This window comes from Nilaparvata lugens, chromosome 10 (assembly GCF_014356525.2).
Source record: "Nilaparvata lugens isolate BPH chromosome 10, ASM1435652v1, whole genome shotgun sequence".
Lineage (NCBI taxonomy): Eukaryota > Metazoa > Arthropoda > Insecta > Hemiptera > Delphacidae > Nilaparvata > Nilaparvata lugens.
In genome coordinates, this window is record NC_052513.1 from 34,894,525 (window position 1) to 34,911,630 (window position 17,106).

The following is a 17,106-nucleotide window of genomic DNA, read 5'->3' on the forward strand; positions in this document are numbered from 1 at the left end:
AGCCTATCAATTAACCAATAAGAATCATGAATAGCTTGAACACTTCATCCTCTTCTGTAATGGAAAGATATACTAAAGATATACACCAACAGTTGTTTTGTATTATTTATTAATTAAATTGAATAGTTCATAAAAATAATGAAGTGAATAATTTTACAGCTGCATCCAACTTTGAGAATGACTGTGGTGCAGATTTACTGGAGCGCACTCTGTATTCAGATTACTAGAGAAATTTGAAAATTTACAAGGAAATAACTGTGAAGGAACATCTCTACTCAAAAATTCTAAGTAGTTTAGTGATAATTGAGATGATATGAATAATTTTACAGCTGCATTCAACTTTAAGAATGACTGAGGTGCAGATCTACTAGAGCGCACTCTGTATTAAGATTACTAGAGAAATTTGGAAATTCACAAGGAAATAACGTTGCTCATCCACAAGTACCTGATTGAAACTATAGACCTTATGGAAATACAGCAATAGACTGGCTTCTACACACATCTGTGTAATCACCTGTCAGCTGATTTATGATGAATAATTCTATAGTCTGATTATTACTCTTATATTGGCGTATGAAGGAGGCTCCTTTTTCCTTTCATATTATCCTTGAAATGCAAAATTTCCAAAAACCTTGTATATAAGTCAACGAGCAATCTAAAAAGGAACATACCTGTCAAATTTCATGAAAATCTATAACCGCGTTTCGCCGTAAATGCGCAACATATAAACTTATAAACATTTAAACATCAAGAGAAATGCCAAGCCGTCGACTTGAATCTTAGACCTCCGCTCGGTCAATAAGACTGTGAAATGTTTCCTGTTATGTGCTACAAATAAATATATTATGATAAACATATTGATCGTTGAAGTCTCCAATTTTATTTTGTATCGTATGTCGCTCATAACAGTAGGACTCTGATTCAAATTCGATTCCTCCCAACTCGCTAACACACTTCCTCACAGCCACGTGTCTAACCCCATCCAATCTGAGTTGGAAGAGCAGCGCACGATTCTTGACAAGAGTTCGAACTGTGGAGAGTTTTTGAGTATTTGAAGCACATGGATGACGCTCTACTCATTTCCCCCATTTGCATGGTGTTCCCCCCTGCGTCCCCTGACCCCCAAAAGAAGTGCAATTTCGTGTCCCGAGTTTCATTCCCCTCCCCCCCCCACCGACACACCTCTCACATCATGCCGATTGTTCTCTGAAAGAGGGGGGGAAGGTTTTCAGCCCTCTTTCAATACCACAATTGAAACCATGCACATAAGTAACCCCGATTCTGGAAATCGGCAATACCGCCTCTCAAGTTTTTTTTCTACTTTTGATACATCGCAGTTCGTTGAGAATCTTATACCACGTTGAATTTTTGACAATCTGTCCAATTCCTCTACTCTAAATGAGAATATACGTGAAATTTCAATGTTTCTATAACAAATAACCGCCCCATATAACGGCGGAAATAGGAGCGTATCAGTCAAATCAAGTAAATAATGATCACTCATTTAACTTGAGAAGCCGATTCAAGCCTTCAGCATAATTCGAGAAATCAGTTATAGTTGAGGAATGATGAATATTGTATTTTTCTCTTTAGGGCTACTTTTGAATATAAATAACTAGTAGTTCTGTGAACAGTAGACCTCGCGCTCAGTGAGTTACATTGTCCTGTTGTTATGTTTTCTCAAAAATTAATAAATAATTTATCAATTAAAAATGTCTAGAAAAAATCCTAAATAAACATAGAGCTTTCTGTCCTATATCGTACCGTGACGTGTCTTCCCGGAATGTGAGTGTGAGCGCTGGTATCAAGTCTGGCTGCAACTGTCTACAACGTTGATGGAAAGATACAATTTTCAAGATGTTCGATGTTTTTGAACGGGTAGTATTATAGTCAACTGTCTACTAACGTAAATGGAAAGATACATTTTCAAGATGTTCGATGTTTTTGAACAAGTAGTATTATAGACCACAAGACAGCTGATTTTATGATGAATAATTCAATAGTCTGATTTTTACGGTAATATTGGCGTATGAAGGAGGCTCCTTTTTCCTTTTATATTATCCTTGAAATGCAAAATTTCCAAAAACATTGTATATACGTTGACGCGCAATTTAAAAAGGAACATACCTGTCAAATGTCATGGAAATCTATTACAGCGTTTCGCCGTGAATGCGCAACATGAAAACATATAAACATTCAAACATTTAAACATTAAGAGAAATGCCAAACCGTCGACTTGAATCTTATATCTCACTTCGCTCGGTCAAAAATAAAAATCTGAAACTTGTGAGTGATGGCGGTACCAACATTATTGTATGGAGCAGAAACTTGTGTTAGCAAGAAGAAAACATTAAGCAGAGTTCAAGCAGCAGAGATTCGTTTTCATCGAAGTGTGAAAGGTTGCACAAAGTTAGACAAATTCCGCAATGATGACATTAGAAATGAGTTAGGAATATCATTATTAGCTGCACAGCTTGAAATAAACAGATTGAACTGGAAAAACCATGTGGAACGAATGCCAGATACTAGGATACCAAAGGCTGTCATGAAATATAGACCCTACGGTAGAAGGGATTTTGGCAGACCTCTGAAAAGATGGTAAGAAAAATAGTTATATCCTTTGAAACCGGAACAGGTGTGTACGCCTAATCCTGGAAAGAAGAAGAAGAAGAAGAAGAAGAATAAAAATCTGAAAAAAATTTAACATTTTAAAAAGGGTACTCAGATTTTTATTTTTATTTATATGATGAATATTATATAGTTGAGGGATGACTCAGAGGGATGACCCAGTTGAAATGCTTTTTATTCTGAGGATGATGCACACATGAGCTCCAGGCTTGTGCGTGTGTGATGTGATTGATGATGATGAAGCTGATGAGAGATGAGTGAACCTAGAGCTTCAGGTGGATTCCAAACCTCTGGGAAGCGAATTTGGAACTCATTAATGGTATTTACAGGAGTTCGGCTCTTGAAGTGGTCACCCTTACAACGGGAGTAGCAGGCACTTGGAGCTTAACTTATCTTTTCCATAGCTTATCAGCGCGATCACGACACCAATCGCTCTATTTGATTCGTGTTGCAGTCATTCTTCAATAATCTGAGTATTTAGTTTTAGTAAGACAGTTCAGTCTTAGATGAACATGGCTTCTCCAGCTTTACGTACATCCTCCAGTTCTATAGCTTTCACATAATGGAGCTACTTGGAAAGAAAATAAGTAAGGTAATATGCAAAAGTGTATGAATATGGACAAAAGATTGATATAGGCCCGGTTGCGCAACAGCCGGTTAAATTTTATCCGTAATTAATTTCACGAGAACCAATCAGAGGTGTTTTTGCAAAGACAGCTTCTCTGATTGGTTCTCGTGGAAATTTCAATCATCTTTAGAATTTAACCGGCTGTTGTGCAACCGCACACAGAGTTGAATATGGTGTAAAAAAGAAGTGAGTCTGAGAGAAATGTGCATTGGAAGAATGAAGAAGAAACAGTGGGGAAAAGAAAGCAGAATATTTAGAGGTGGGAGGAAATGAAAATTGAATGAAAAAGACTAAGAAATTGTCAAATTGTTTATCAGAGATTGACAATGGTGTAATAACCGAAACCGGTCTTTCTAATTATCAATAAATCAGTGGTTTCTTGACAATTTCTTAGTCTTTTTCATTCAATATGAATAATTACCACAATATCAACTTCTCAACTACATAAAAAGGAAATGAAAATGGGGAAAATCATATAGAAGAGTAGAATACAACAACGAATAGAAAAATTGATATAAACACGATGAGGTAAAGATGGATAATAATATAGAAGTGTAGGATGGATATGGAATAAAACAACGGATAGAAGAATGGAGATAGACATGATCAGGTAAAGATAGATATATTGTGAGATAGTGTAACGACATAGATAAAAATTTATATAGAATAAATGGAATAGAAATTATGGAGAAAAGGCGAGAAGAATATGTATATGGAAAAGGAATAATAGAGCTAGAGATTATATACCGTAGAGGAGAAGGACCGATATAGACACGATGATATAAAGATACAGTATTATGGTGCGATAGTGTAGCAAGACAGATAAATATGTGCATAAAAATAATGGAGAAGAAATTTTGGGAAGGAAGATATGCACTAGGGAAGGAGAGATAGAGTTAGAGATAATACATAAGAGTGAGACAGAGATAGACACGATGATATAAGGAAAGATATACAGTATTAAGGTGCGATAGTGTAACGAGACAGAAAAAAATGTGCATAAAAATAATGGAGAAGAAATTTCGGGAAAGAGGATATGCATAGGGGAAGGAGAGATAGAGCTAGAGATAATACAAAAGAGCAGGACAGAGATAGACACGATGAGATAAGAGAGATATGGTGTAAGCGTGTGGTTACCGGGAGAAAAATGTGCATTGAAAGAATGGAGCAATGGCGGCCGAGAACTCTAAAAGATGTTGGTCATTAATTTGGCTTTGGCCCGACAGAATTATCTTCTCGGAGGCCAGATAATGCTCTCGGCTGCTGTTCCACGGTTCGGAAACTGGAATGGTCGCCATCCGTTATCGGTAGCCGTTGCTAGTCGATAGTCGATAGCGGGGACACAGGAGTGGCCTGGGGAGATTTGAACGGCAGCCATCAGAGGGAGACCGTGTTAACTAGCTGGCAATCTGTGGTGACAACTGGTTTCGACCAATCAGGGACCACTTGGAGGGAATGAGGGTGAATCTGAAGTATTGTATTAGTAGAAATATCTTTTTTGTATGGATCTATCAGTTGCAACATGACTGATAACTGTGGTTTAGTATCATCAATAACATTCATCTTGATCGAGAAAGACTCATAGGTGCGTGGAGACTTACGCGCCACAAACACGCGTTTATTTCATTTTTCATCATCTCATACTATCCTCATTATATCTGTGAGAGATACATTTGAATAATACAATGTAGAGATGATAATATTCATTTATTCATAGACAATAGATACAATGCAGGTAAAAACAACAGGAATTCGCCAAAAACTGCTTTAAACCTTAATTTGGAATACACAGTCTAGAGGTTATGTAAATGATAACTTAATTCACACACTATTTTGAGTCCAAAAAATGTATCCAATAATTTTGAATTTACCAGATTAATCAATTCCAAAATACAAATCCAAACAAAAATCTTCCTTCACAATCACAAAAAATTTCACTTAAATCCACAAATTATACTTTTGTTAAAATTCTAAATTTCAAAACATCTGTATAGTGCAAAAAAACAGTAAGATACAGATATGATAAGCATAAAATCAGTTGATGAATATTTTTCATCAAGGTTTTTCTTCATGCTCTTCTATTGTTATAGTAAAGTATTTGATTGAAAATGCTTATTGCGAAGTTTTTGTAGCGAATTAATTCTTGATGAAAGTGAAATGCACGTGTTCGTGTCGCATAAGTCTGTAGGAAACTTATGATATCCAGAAATAGATCAATTCACTTCCATTTTAGCTTCTCATAAGTAGTCTTGGATTGGATGGATTCCGAAATTTGTCATCTTTTTACGAATCTGGATGAATTCAGATAGAACAGGATAGATTCAGAGGTCTTGAAACAGACATAAGAACCATAACATTAATTAATTAACAACATAGTTTCGATTATTGAAGAACAGATGGTGATAGATGAAGAACAAAAGCCTATGATAGGCCTATGAAGACCTATCTATATAATGTGCATGTATTCTCCTTGCCTTTATCTGTCCTTTCACACCTTACTCTGCAATTTTCTATCCTTCTGATTTGTTTTGTAATAACAAATCAAACGATATTCAAACTCATTTTTCGATGGATGAACATATGAGTACACTATACAGAGTTCGATAATCTCTTCTCCTTCTTCTTCTTCTTCTTCTTCTTCTTCTTCTTCCTCTCCTCCTTCTTCTTCTTCTTCTTCTTCTTTCTCTCCTTCTCCTTATCCATAATTCCTTTAAATCCATTTCCATCTTCTCTCTAACTCTTTTTTCTCTCAAAAAATGAAACTTTTCTGTTTTATCCTAATATCTTTCTTCACCTTTCTCCTCTACATTTTCAAAATTCCTTCTAGATCTCTTTCTTCCTCATCTTCTACGCAACCTCTATCATCTCCCCACCTTATCCTTTTTCAAATCCTCTACTTTCAACTTATTATCCCTCTGCGTACCTTTGTCTCTATCCCTTACAACTCCTTCACTTACCTCTATCTCTCTTTGTTACAATCCCACTACCTACCTCCATCTCTCTCTCCGCCACCATACATCTTTCTTCTCAGTTTTTTCTCTCCGGTCCCCCGATGAATTTAATTCAGTGCCCCAGCAATTTAGCTGTAACGCCATGAGTAATGTCTGCTATGCCCTGTTCAACACATGTGTGCTAGTTTTCCTCCTCACTCTCACTCACTCTCTTACCCTCTCATACACTCTCTCACTCCCTCTCCAACTGTTATAACCCACCGAACCCCTCTCCTACCCCTGCGATATATGACTGCTATCATGAATAATAAGGCGCTCACACACACACACACACTCACACACGACTGGCTTATACGAATGCATGCGTGCATTCTTTTCTCTATGTTATGAAAACCGGGTATAATTCTACTTCACTTACCCCATTTCTCCAACTCTTCTCCCACTACTTATCCGATTTCCTACTCTTTCTACTGAGCTACTAAAAACCTACGTTTTTATCTTCCTCCTTATATTTTTATTTCCATATTACCGATTTCTTTATAACTCCGAAATTGTTGATTTCACAGTGTTGTTTCTGTTTTCTGTGTTGTTTTCCATTCCTCCGACTTTTCTCCGACTACTTCTCCTTCCTCCTCTCTGTTCTAAGCTACTTCTCATCTTTCTACGTTTTCATATCTTCCTATATATTTATTTGTCATATTCCCGATTTCCTTATAACTCCAAAATTGTTGATTATGTTTTTTGTGTTGTTTCCCTTCTCCCCCACTTTTATTCTCCCTAATCTTCTTTTTTTTAATTTGAATATAAATCCAAAATCTCCACTGACTTTCTCGACATCTTATTCTTCTTCTCTCGCTTCTCCACATCCTTGCTTTATCCCTTTTCAACCATGTTCCTTCAACTTATTCTATAATTTATTCATTTTTGAACTTCAATCTTCTCACCCATGTCTTAGGAAATATGATAAAATTCAAGTACATTTGAATGTACTATTTAATGGTGACGCATTTCTCAAAAACTTAACAGATTCTTCAAGGGTATCAATACTCCAACATAATTAATTAAAAAATAATTTAAATAGACTTCAACATCGAATTCATCAATGGATGAGATTGGTTTTCAAGTGAAGATTGAGGAAAAGGTTTATTTTCTCACAAAAAAAGAAACACGGGTATCAGGTGATCGAGGTAAATCAAGAATAGAAGTACGAAAGAGAATATCGTTGGAAAATAGTGGGAGTGGGACAGATGAAGAGAAACGTAGGTAGGTATAGGAGATGAGAGTGATGAAGGAAGGAAGATATTATTCTGCAAGAGTTAGTTGAAGTAGTATGAAACGTAAAAGGCTAAAAAACAAAGAGAAGAGAGAGAGTTGGATGAGGAGAAGGAGAATTGAGAAAAAGAGAATGAGAAGGAACATTGAGAAACAAGAAGAAAAATACACAATATAACCCGGAATAAAAGAGCAAGCATATTTAGCAAGGGGGAAAACGTGGATTGGAACAATTAAACTGCTATGTCGCCTACAATTTTGCATCAGTGTAGGTCCAGAAGTGAGAGAGAGTTATTGAGTGAATGTGAGAAAGAGAAAGAGAGACAGATAGCATTGAAGAAGGAGGGACTATTATGTGGGAGTTCTTAGACGGAGACAGAAAATGTGTTATAAAGTGTGCACTAAGGCAACGGGAGAGCAAAAAACATGAGAAAGGATGGAAATATACCGTGAGAGGTATCAGAAGAAGATAGAAGATGTATTGTAAAAAGGGTACCTACAGAAAAGGATGGAAATATGATTCTACAGTTTCAAGATGAAGACAGAGTAATATGTTGTAAGAGGGGTACAGCAGAAGGAGGAATATAACGCAATGGGTACACTGAACAGAGAGGGAAAATGTTTTGTAAAAGGGGTACAAACCCTTCCCCCCACGAAAGCATCCCCCCAAGCGAGATACCCTTTTTTCCGAGAATGTTTGCAGCTGCTCAGGGGACCTAAATATCCCATCAATTCGTCCCGATTTCCATTTTTCGAAACCTACCCCTATACCTTACCCCCTCTCAAACACTCCCTCCCCGACACAACAACCGTAGGTGATCAGAGTTGCAGTCATTTGTCATGAACCCCGTCGTGACGGGGTACGGTACATGACGTGAGCGGTACGGGTGAGGAGGAAGAATATGAGGAAGAGGAGGAGGAGGAGGAGAAGGAGGAGGAGGAGGTGGAGTAGGAGGAAGAGGAGGTGGATGAGAAGGAAGAGTTGAAGCAGAGGGAGTGATGAGTGGTGGATGGGCAGTTTAGGAGGAGGAGTAGGAGGAGGAGGAGGAGGGGTGGAAGGGAGAAGGTGTATGAATAGGAGGAGGGTTCAGTCATACGTGAATAGGAGGCTGTCTTCTTATTCTCTCAGCTATGTTAAATTCTTGATCCCTCTTTCTCTGAATCGATCAACATAGGAAAAATGATTCTACTTTCCCCACTACCTGGTTTACCTGGGTTTGCGGTTCTCACACTCAAACTTCTTAAGGTGCGTACAGATATACGCGCCGCGAACATGAGAAATTCACTTTTAATCAGCTGATTAAACTTACAAAAGATATTGATGAATGGGTAAAAACTAGAATATTTTTCAAAATAGACTTTTAATCATAAAATACAAAATAAGAGATTGATTTGGTGAATACCTAGAATAAAATTGTGATTTTGTGAATTTCTACAATTTTCTTTTTTTTTGTGTTTCAGTAAAAAAAAAAATCTTTCAATGATTTGAACTGAACACTCATTGCTAGCGATCAGACACGTGTCTCTGCTAGCAATTATTGCCGGTAAAATGACTACAACTGGGATTTCAGTTATGTTATATCTTTTATTTTTATTATTTCAAGAATAGAGTATATTCTGAATTTCTGTATGATGTACCCAAATTATTATGTGAATTTGTAATTGTATAAATCTTGTATATATGGCAAACAATCAATCAATCAATCAATCAATTCATTTATTTCACAAACAAACATAATACAGAATAGAAAAGAAAGATATAAAAAAATGTGAAATAAAAGTGGATTGAACAAATTGAATTGAATTGAATTGATTATATCTGTATTTTTACAGTAACGGTTAGACACAGATATAAAAAGCTTGGCATCAGCTGATTAAAAGTGAATTGCTCATGTTCGCGGCGCGTAAATCTGTACGCACCTTTACATAAACAGTTATGATCTCTGCTTCAGATCCAGTTGATAATAGATTGAGAGGCGTAAATATTCATAACTACCGATATATTCTATACACGATATTCGAATGAATCTGTTGTTTTGACTGCTTTGAGTCTATTCTTTCAAGATTCAATACTATATCGATCTATACTATACTTATATATAGGCCTAAACCTGCAGCTAACAAGACTTTGACAATGAAAAGAAAATATAAGCACTGTAAAATTATAATTTTACGTGGGAAAAGTCAAAGCCTCTGGAACGCGCAATTGAGAATTTTCACATTTTATTGAGATAAAAGTGATGATATTCTGAGTTTGATACCATAGAATTCTATAGTTAGATTCTTCTTCAATAAAACATTATCTATATACTGTGTATATAAAAGCGAAATGGCACTCACTCACTGACTGACTGACTCACTCACTCGCAGAACTAAAAATCCACCGGACCAAAAACGTTCAAATTTGGTAGGTATGTTCAGTTGGCCTTTAGAGGCGCACTAAGAAATCTTTTGGCAATATTTTAACTCTAAGGTGGTTTTTAAGGGTTTAAAGTTCGTCTTTTAGCATGTATATCCTTCTTATGCTCTTAATTATAATTGGAAAATGTCCATACCATATGTTAATATAGAACTATAATCTAGAGAGAGTACCTCTTCGGAACAGTTGTTAACTGGTAACTAATTAATAATTTTGTCAGGTTGGCATTGAGTTGAGTTGACTGTGTTAGGTTGGCACCAGGTTGAAGATTGAAATGCATTTATCGCGGAAAAATTGATTGGGCACTGCTACTTCAATCAGAGCTATTCCTGGGAATATTATATTACTAGCCGTCAGGCTCGCTTCGCTCGCCATATCCGTTTAGCCAGATGTTTAGTCTGGATCCCCGACTGGATCCCGTCCTAACATATGATAAAATGCTCAAATGAAAAATGCAGGCGAGCGAAGCGAGCCTGCTGATCTCATCCTTGGACGATCTAGTCGGGGGTCCAGGGGGCGGAGCCCCCTGGCTAGACGGATATGGCGAGCGAAGCGAGCCTGACGGCTAGTTCTTGATAAATCTTCAAATGCTTATAACTCGATAATAGGAGTGAATGTCGCCAATGTGATGACATGTTATTGTTCCTCTCGTCAATTACTATCATTCCTGAGAGTTTGAGCGATTTTCATTTGACATTTTTTGCGAAAATCCAGTGTAGATAATGAATAATAAAAATCTCCCAAATTTCACATTACTACATTAATACTACTTGGTTAATAAAGCATTCAATAATAATATTATTCTTCATCAAAAATAGATTGATATTCGGGAAGACAATAATTTGGGAAGGAATTTGGTTATTGACAAGGTTATACTGATACAAATACAGGATGTACAAAGGTTAGTTCGCGAGAAGATGTCGAGGTACGAAGATGGAGCAAAAATAGATGAAGTTGAAAAAATGTGATAAATAAAGGAATTTCTCACCCACCTTCATACAACCAGTAGACAACCAAGTACTTCAAAAACTCTTCAATATCCCCATACTCTCCAATTGATAAATGAAACAAACCCTGACATGTAACAATATTGAATGAAAAATACAGACAGCATCTGGATAGAGTGGCGGGAAATTCGAACCGACCGTTCAGCATTTTTCATTATTTTTCTGGATGCCGTCACTTTTCACGAATATTGATGATAGAAGAAGCTTTCCGCCGATTGATAGGTGCCCTCACTTTGCAGCGAAATTCACTCCAAAATGTCAGTACTGTTCTAAGGGGTAGAGTTGATATCATTTATAAGGTCTTCTGACAGTTTATGTTTTGAGAGGCCATAGTGAGATACACTTTAAACTGTCAGCATTAAATGAATGCGTGGTATTCATGTTATTTATGATGGATTCTGACAGTTCATGATGAGGGAGGATATAGTAGGATTCACTTAAAACTGTCAGAATTTCTCATAAATGAAATGACTGCTCCTCATTCATCCAATACTGAAAAGTGAATCTCTGAATATCAGCGGAATGTTCAGTTTTATCAGTGAAATGAATTACTTGCTGAAAGTCCACTGGCGTGGAGTGTGCATCAATCAATTCAAATTGAGTTTCATATTTTTCAGGTTGTGCTTCATTGATGGGTTCAAGAATTTTTGAATTGAAGACTGGAAAAATAAACATGACGATTTATTTCGGGGACTGTTTCAACAAGGAATGTTTTCGGACTTGTGATTAAATTGGCTTTTCATTATTTTATTGAATGCCAGTGATTCCAACTCAATTTAGTGGACAAGTAGAGGGGAATTTGAAAGTAATCATTGAATTGACAGTGAAATCTCAACAGTGATATGATACAGTTTTTTTGTGATCAGTTCATGAGATTCAGAGTGATTTGAATTGAAATTGTATGTATATTCTAGGTTATTTTAGAACGATTAATTCATTCAATCAAAGTTGTATTGAGTTCAAACTCTACTGGAATTGAAACTTCACCTCAACTTCAGTTATAGAATGAAGGGTATCATCAAATCAATTCTCATAAGTCCACAAATATTGAAAATTTCTCAAGTCGGAAAAGTTTCTAAGTATTAAAATTTGATATAAATGTTTAGCGTTTGAATTGAAAATGGAACAAAGTGTTGAATTTTAATTACACAATGATACAGTTTTTTTGTGATCAGTTGATGAGATTCAAAGTGATTTGAATTGAAGTTCAATTGTATATTCTAGGTTATTTTAGAAAGATTAATCCATTCAATCAAAGTTGTATTGAGTTCAAACTCAATAACACTGTTTCCGTTACGTTAGTAAAATGATCAATTTTCAAGATTCCAGTAGTCTACGAATACTGTGCAGTGAAAAACTAACACTAATTTCAAGGATAAAATCACATTTCATGACTTGTCAGCGTGTAATAAATTGAGTAAATTTGACAGAAATTTGTGTTTTTGTGAACTTACCGGTCCAAACTGCTCGAAATAGTTTTTGACGTCTTCTAACGTGGTCGGGGCCGAGAGGCCCCCCACAAATATTTTCTTTGTCCTCGTGACCATCTGAAAAACGGAAAAACAAATTTAATTTAGTATGGAATGGAAAATGTATATAGAAAATTACTACTTGATACATTCTACTTGAATTAACTTGATGGTAACTTGAGTTCACATTATATAATGAAATTCATCTACATCACTTACAATGCAAAAATATGAGCTCGGAAAAAATAAATCTCATAGAAATGTGCACTGAGTCCCGAAAATTTAAGGAATATTCCATCAAGATGATACGGTTCACAAGACACAGAAATAATATAGCTAATTCGTGATAGTTTTGAAACAAAAAAAAACAAGATAAATGAGATCAGAAATGAGAAACTATGAATATTGAAATGGAACTTGAAAAATGGAATATTGAAAATGGAATATTGAAAAAACAAATAGTTCAATGAATATTGAACTATGAATATATCAACTCATATCAAGATACACGACAATAATTATTCAATAATCAATAAGTACTGAGTGTTATATTTATTTATTATTCTAATTTTTACAAGAAAGCAATGAATGGGAGAGAAAAACTAAGGATACTCCTTGTACTATTTCTCTCCCAAATTTAGATAATATTATTTTAAAAGTCCGAAATGAGGTTATGATTCCACTCTTCTGAAATTTAGTCCTTTTTCACTCAAAAACAACAGAAACTAAGAATTTTGAAGGTTAAGAAACTGGACAGAAAACAAAAATATTATCCTCAAATCACTAATATAAATACAGCAAGAGTAAATAATAGAAAGATAATCATGCAAGATTCACATAGTTGGCAAGATACACAATATGATACAAGATACAACGTTTATCTGATGCTCCGAAAAATTGATACAAGTGGATCACAGACATGATACACATGAAACAAAACCATAGCCACCGTTGCATCATGATACGGGTGAAACTCAGCTATATCACAATAATAAAGTCAACTGTGAATTTTGCTAGACGTCTGGAACGCTAATAAATGCACATCAGGCTCAGAAACTTTTCATGTTCTGGTGTTATGATTATAAGCATTTGGCCTCGTTGCAAGAATGAATCCTCTAAACTTTTCCAATTGTCTTCTAGTTTGAATACTCGTGGAGATACTCTCAACAAACTGTCTATCTCCGGATAAACTCTCTTTAAGTTCAGATAACATTGATTAGTCTCGACTTATTCAGTTATAATCCACTTTCTACTCTATGCCAAGATACTATGCCAATTCATTAAAAAAAAGATTTAAAAAAATACCAGCTGATCTTTTTCTCCAATCATGTATAAGATTCTAGGCCTACAATGCGACGTTGCAATATCGTAGGCCGCGGCCTGTATTAGAGGTGGCTATGATATTATTAATAGAGAATCAATGGAAGTACGCTGATAGTTATCACATTGGACAATTTTTCGACCATCCGCCATTTCAGATTTATAATCTGTCATTTTGTTGATCTCCATTCTCAGAGAACACTCTGATTGGTCGATGTGATGAGAACACCATTTTGTGGGACGGACTTACTCTGACCAAATCAGAAATCAGTGTTTCTCCTAGCAATCCAATTCTTGAATGTTCCAGTCAATTAAAATGGATGCTATTTGAAAGAGATTGAGAAGCCATTTCAAATTTGCAATCCGCCATTTTGTTGATCTTCATTCTCAGAAAGCATTGGTCGATGTAAGAACAACATTTTGTGGCATGGACTTACTCTGACCAATGAGAAATCAGTATTTTTCTCAGCAGTCCAATCCTTGAATGTTCCAGTTCATCATAATTGATGTCATTTGAAAGAGATTGGAAAAATTGAAAGGAAGAATTTGAAAGTAGGAAAGACTAATATTAATTAATTTATTGATTACATGTAAAGAAAAAATACAACATATAGAGACTTAAAACTCTATTCCAAAACAAGTCTCATTGAAAACATATTGGTTACATTGAATGAAAAAGACTAAGAAATTGTCAAAAAACCACAGATTTATTGATACTTAGAAAGACCGGTTTCGGTTATTACACCATTGTCAGTCAATCTGTGAATTGTAGAGACTTAAAATTCTATTCCAAAACAAGTCTCATTGAAAACATATTGGTTACATTGAAAGAAAAAGATCAAGAAATTGTCAAAAACCACAGATTTATTGATACTTAGAAATACCGGTTTCGGTTATTACACCATTGTCAATCTCTGATAAACTCACAGTTTTAGGTAGATGTGGAACTTGTGTTTTGACGAATCAGTGTATATCTCATCATTTTCCATGATGAAGTATATGTGTACGAAAGTAGCCAATATTGGCAAATTGATGTTTATTTACTTTCATTTTAGAGGAGTATCATGATGAGAAAATGCTTTGTATGTTGTGGTATAGAGAAACGCACCACCTTCATACAAAAAATACAAACACCAATGATTAGAAAATCTAGAGTTTTCAAAAGCATTGATAACAATATCTCACATTTTACTTTGTGAAAAAAAAACTCACAGTTTATCAGAGATTGACAATGGTGTAATAACCGAAACAGGTCTTTCTAAGTATCAATAAATCTGTGGTTTTTTGACAATTTCTTGGTCTTTTTCATTCAATGTAACCAATATATTTTCCTATGAGACTTGTTTTGGAATAGAGTTTTAAGTCTTTACAATTTATCACAGGTTGACTGACAATGGTGTAATAACCGGAACCGGTCTTTCTAAGTATCAATAAATCTGTGGTGTTTTGACAATTTCTTGGTCTTTTTCATTCAATATGAATAATTACCACAATATCAACTTCTCAACTACACAAAAAGTGAAAAAAGAAAAAAATATTGGTTACACATACAGAACTTTGAAGAATCTGAAAAATTTCAAATCAATTTTCCATTAAACCAATGCAGTGAGTCTGAAGTCTGAAACTTAATGCTCCTAAATAATACACCAACTTGGCCTAGATATTCGGACCTCCCTTCCTACCTGCACATAACATAGACCTTCAACTGTGTACATTTCCATTACGACTCTGGAACTCCGGACCGTCCCACCAGGAAGAGCTCGTCCAACAAATTCCCAGTACATAGCAGTTCCTGGTAACAGTTACGACCAGGTAACAGTTAACTTCGCCGTGACCCTGCCATAGCCATAACGCGGTAACCGTTGTCACTTGTCGTCTAATTTAACTGTTATTGTTATTGTTAACGGTTATCGACTGTGAAGCGGGTCCAGTACATGGGGGTGGCGAGATTATGACTGTTACCCACTCTACCTAAGTAACCGAATATTATGGGCAACTGTTACCCACTCTAGGTTGTAACCCACTTGGTGGGTCGAGGCCCACACTGGATTTGACTGAGTTTATCAGAAACAATGGGTATAGGATAACCGTTTTTCTTTATTGATTATGATACCGGAAAAGGTACATATCAGGGTAGTTGGTGACGGTGAATTTGTTTTCTTCTATCAACTACTCTAGTGATGGTTGGAAAGTTGATAGAAGAAAACAAATCCAGGAAAAGTTTTTGTAGGTCCAAAATAGGAAAGTGTAACCTTGTGTAGTTGTTATAAGGTCTATTGAATGTTATGTTTGTTGGGGAAAAGCTGGAGAATCAAAAGGAAGTGATTCTATCTTGAGTCCAGAGTGAGATGTCTTTTCGACTCACACGTGGGAACTTGAAACGTTCACGGGAGAACAAGATGGATAATATTGAAGAAGATAAAAAAACGAAAAAAAGGAAATGATAAAAACAGTTATTCTAACAATAACAAAGATATTTGAAGACGGAACACGAAGAATCAGGATTGATTGGTTGAAGAACAGAGTATGAATGTTCGGTACACAGATGATAGAGTACAGTAGCTCAAATGATAGATGGAAAAAGATCAATAATAATTGAAGTAAGACGAGAACAATAAACGAGGGAATCATTGTTCAAAATGACTAGTAGTTCTGCGAACAGTAGACCTCGCTCATGAACACAACTTTCAATCTTATGAGAAGGGCCAGTACAGTAAGTACAGTATATTGTGAAGGTTTAGCCATGTCATCTACTGTATATTTTCTCCATTGAAAGTGCTAGAGACACTGTTTGCAGGGACACCGGACTTATCAAGGAGGTACCTTTATCGTCTCCATATTCACAATACAAACATATATTACAAAATTTTCTAATAATTAATTATAAGAATCGGTCAACTGACGGAAAATGGAATATGCAGTAGGCAATTTAGATGATGAATCAATCGTCTCACAGATGATGGTGAGATGGAAATGATTCTAATAAGATGGGTTTGTTTGTGACAATGACAGGAGGTTGCTAATGATGTTTTCATGGAAAGTGGATTCAATGTTATGGCTTGTTATGCCTATGCAGAATGTTAATGCTCACAAATCGGTTCCCGATCTCATACCTAAAGGAAAACAAAAGATTGACACTGTAGAGCGACACAAAAATGCACAGAAAATGCATACAATACAATAATTATTGTACCTGATTAACTGAAAATTCAGTTAAAAAATAACTAAAATAATAACTGATAGTTATGATAAAAGAAGTTGGAGATTAAAGAAATGTTTATGATGTTAAATATTGTCTACAACTGAAATGGTTGTTGATTTATTAGTTGATTAATTTTTATTATTATGAAAATTGTCCACAACTAAAATAGTTGAGTTATCTGTAACATAGATAATAATATTTCTTTATGTA

At 35.5% G+C, this 17,106-nt stretch overlaps 1 long non-coding RNA gene across 1 annotated transcript in view; it reads right to left on the reverse strand.

Annotated features, from left to right (window-relative positions):
* LOC120353360 overlaps positions 1-17,106 on the reverse strand; it is a 259,038-nt gene that overhangs the window by 35,988 nt on the left and 205,944 nt on the right. Inside the window, exon 4 of the long non-coding RNA XR_005572305.1 lies at positions 12,360-12,452. This is a non-coding gene — a long non-coding RNA (uncharacterized LOC120353360). The remainder of the gene's footprint in view (positions 1-12,359; positions 12,453-17,106) is intronic.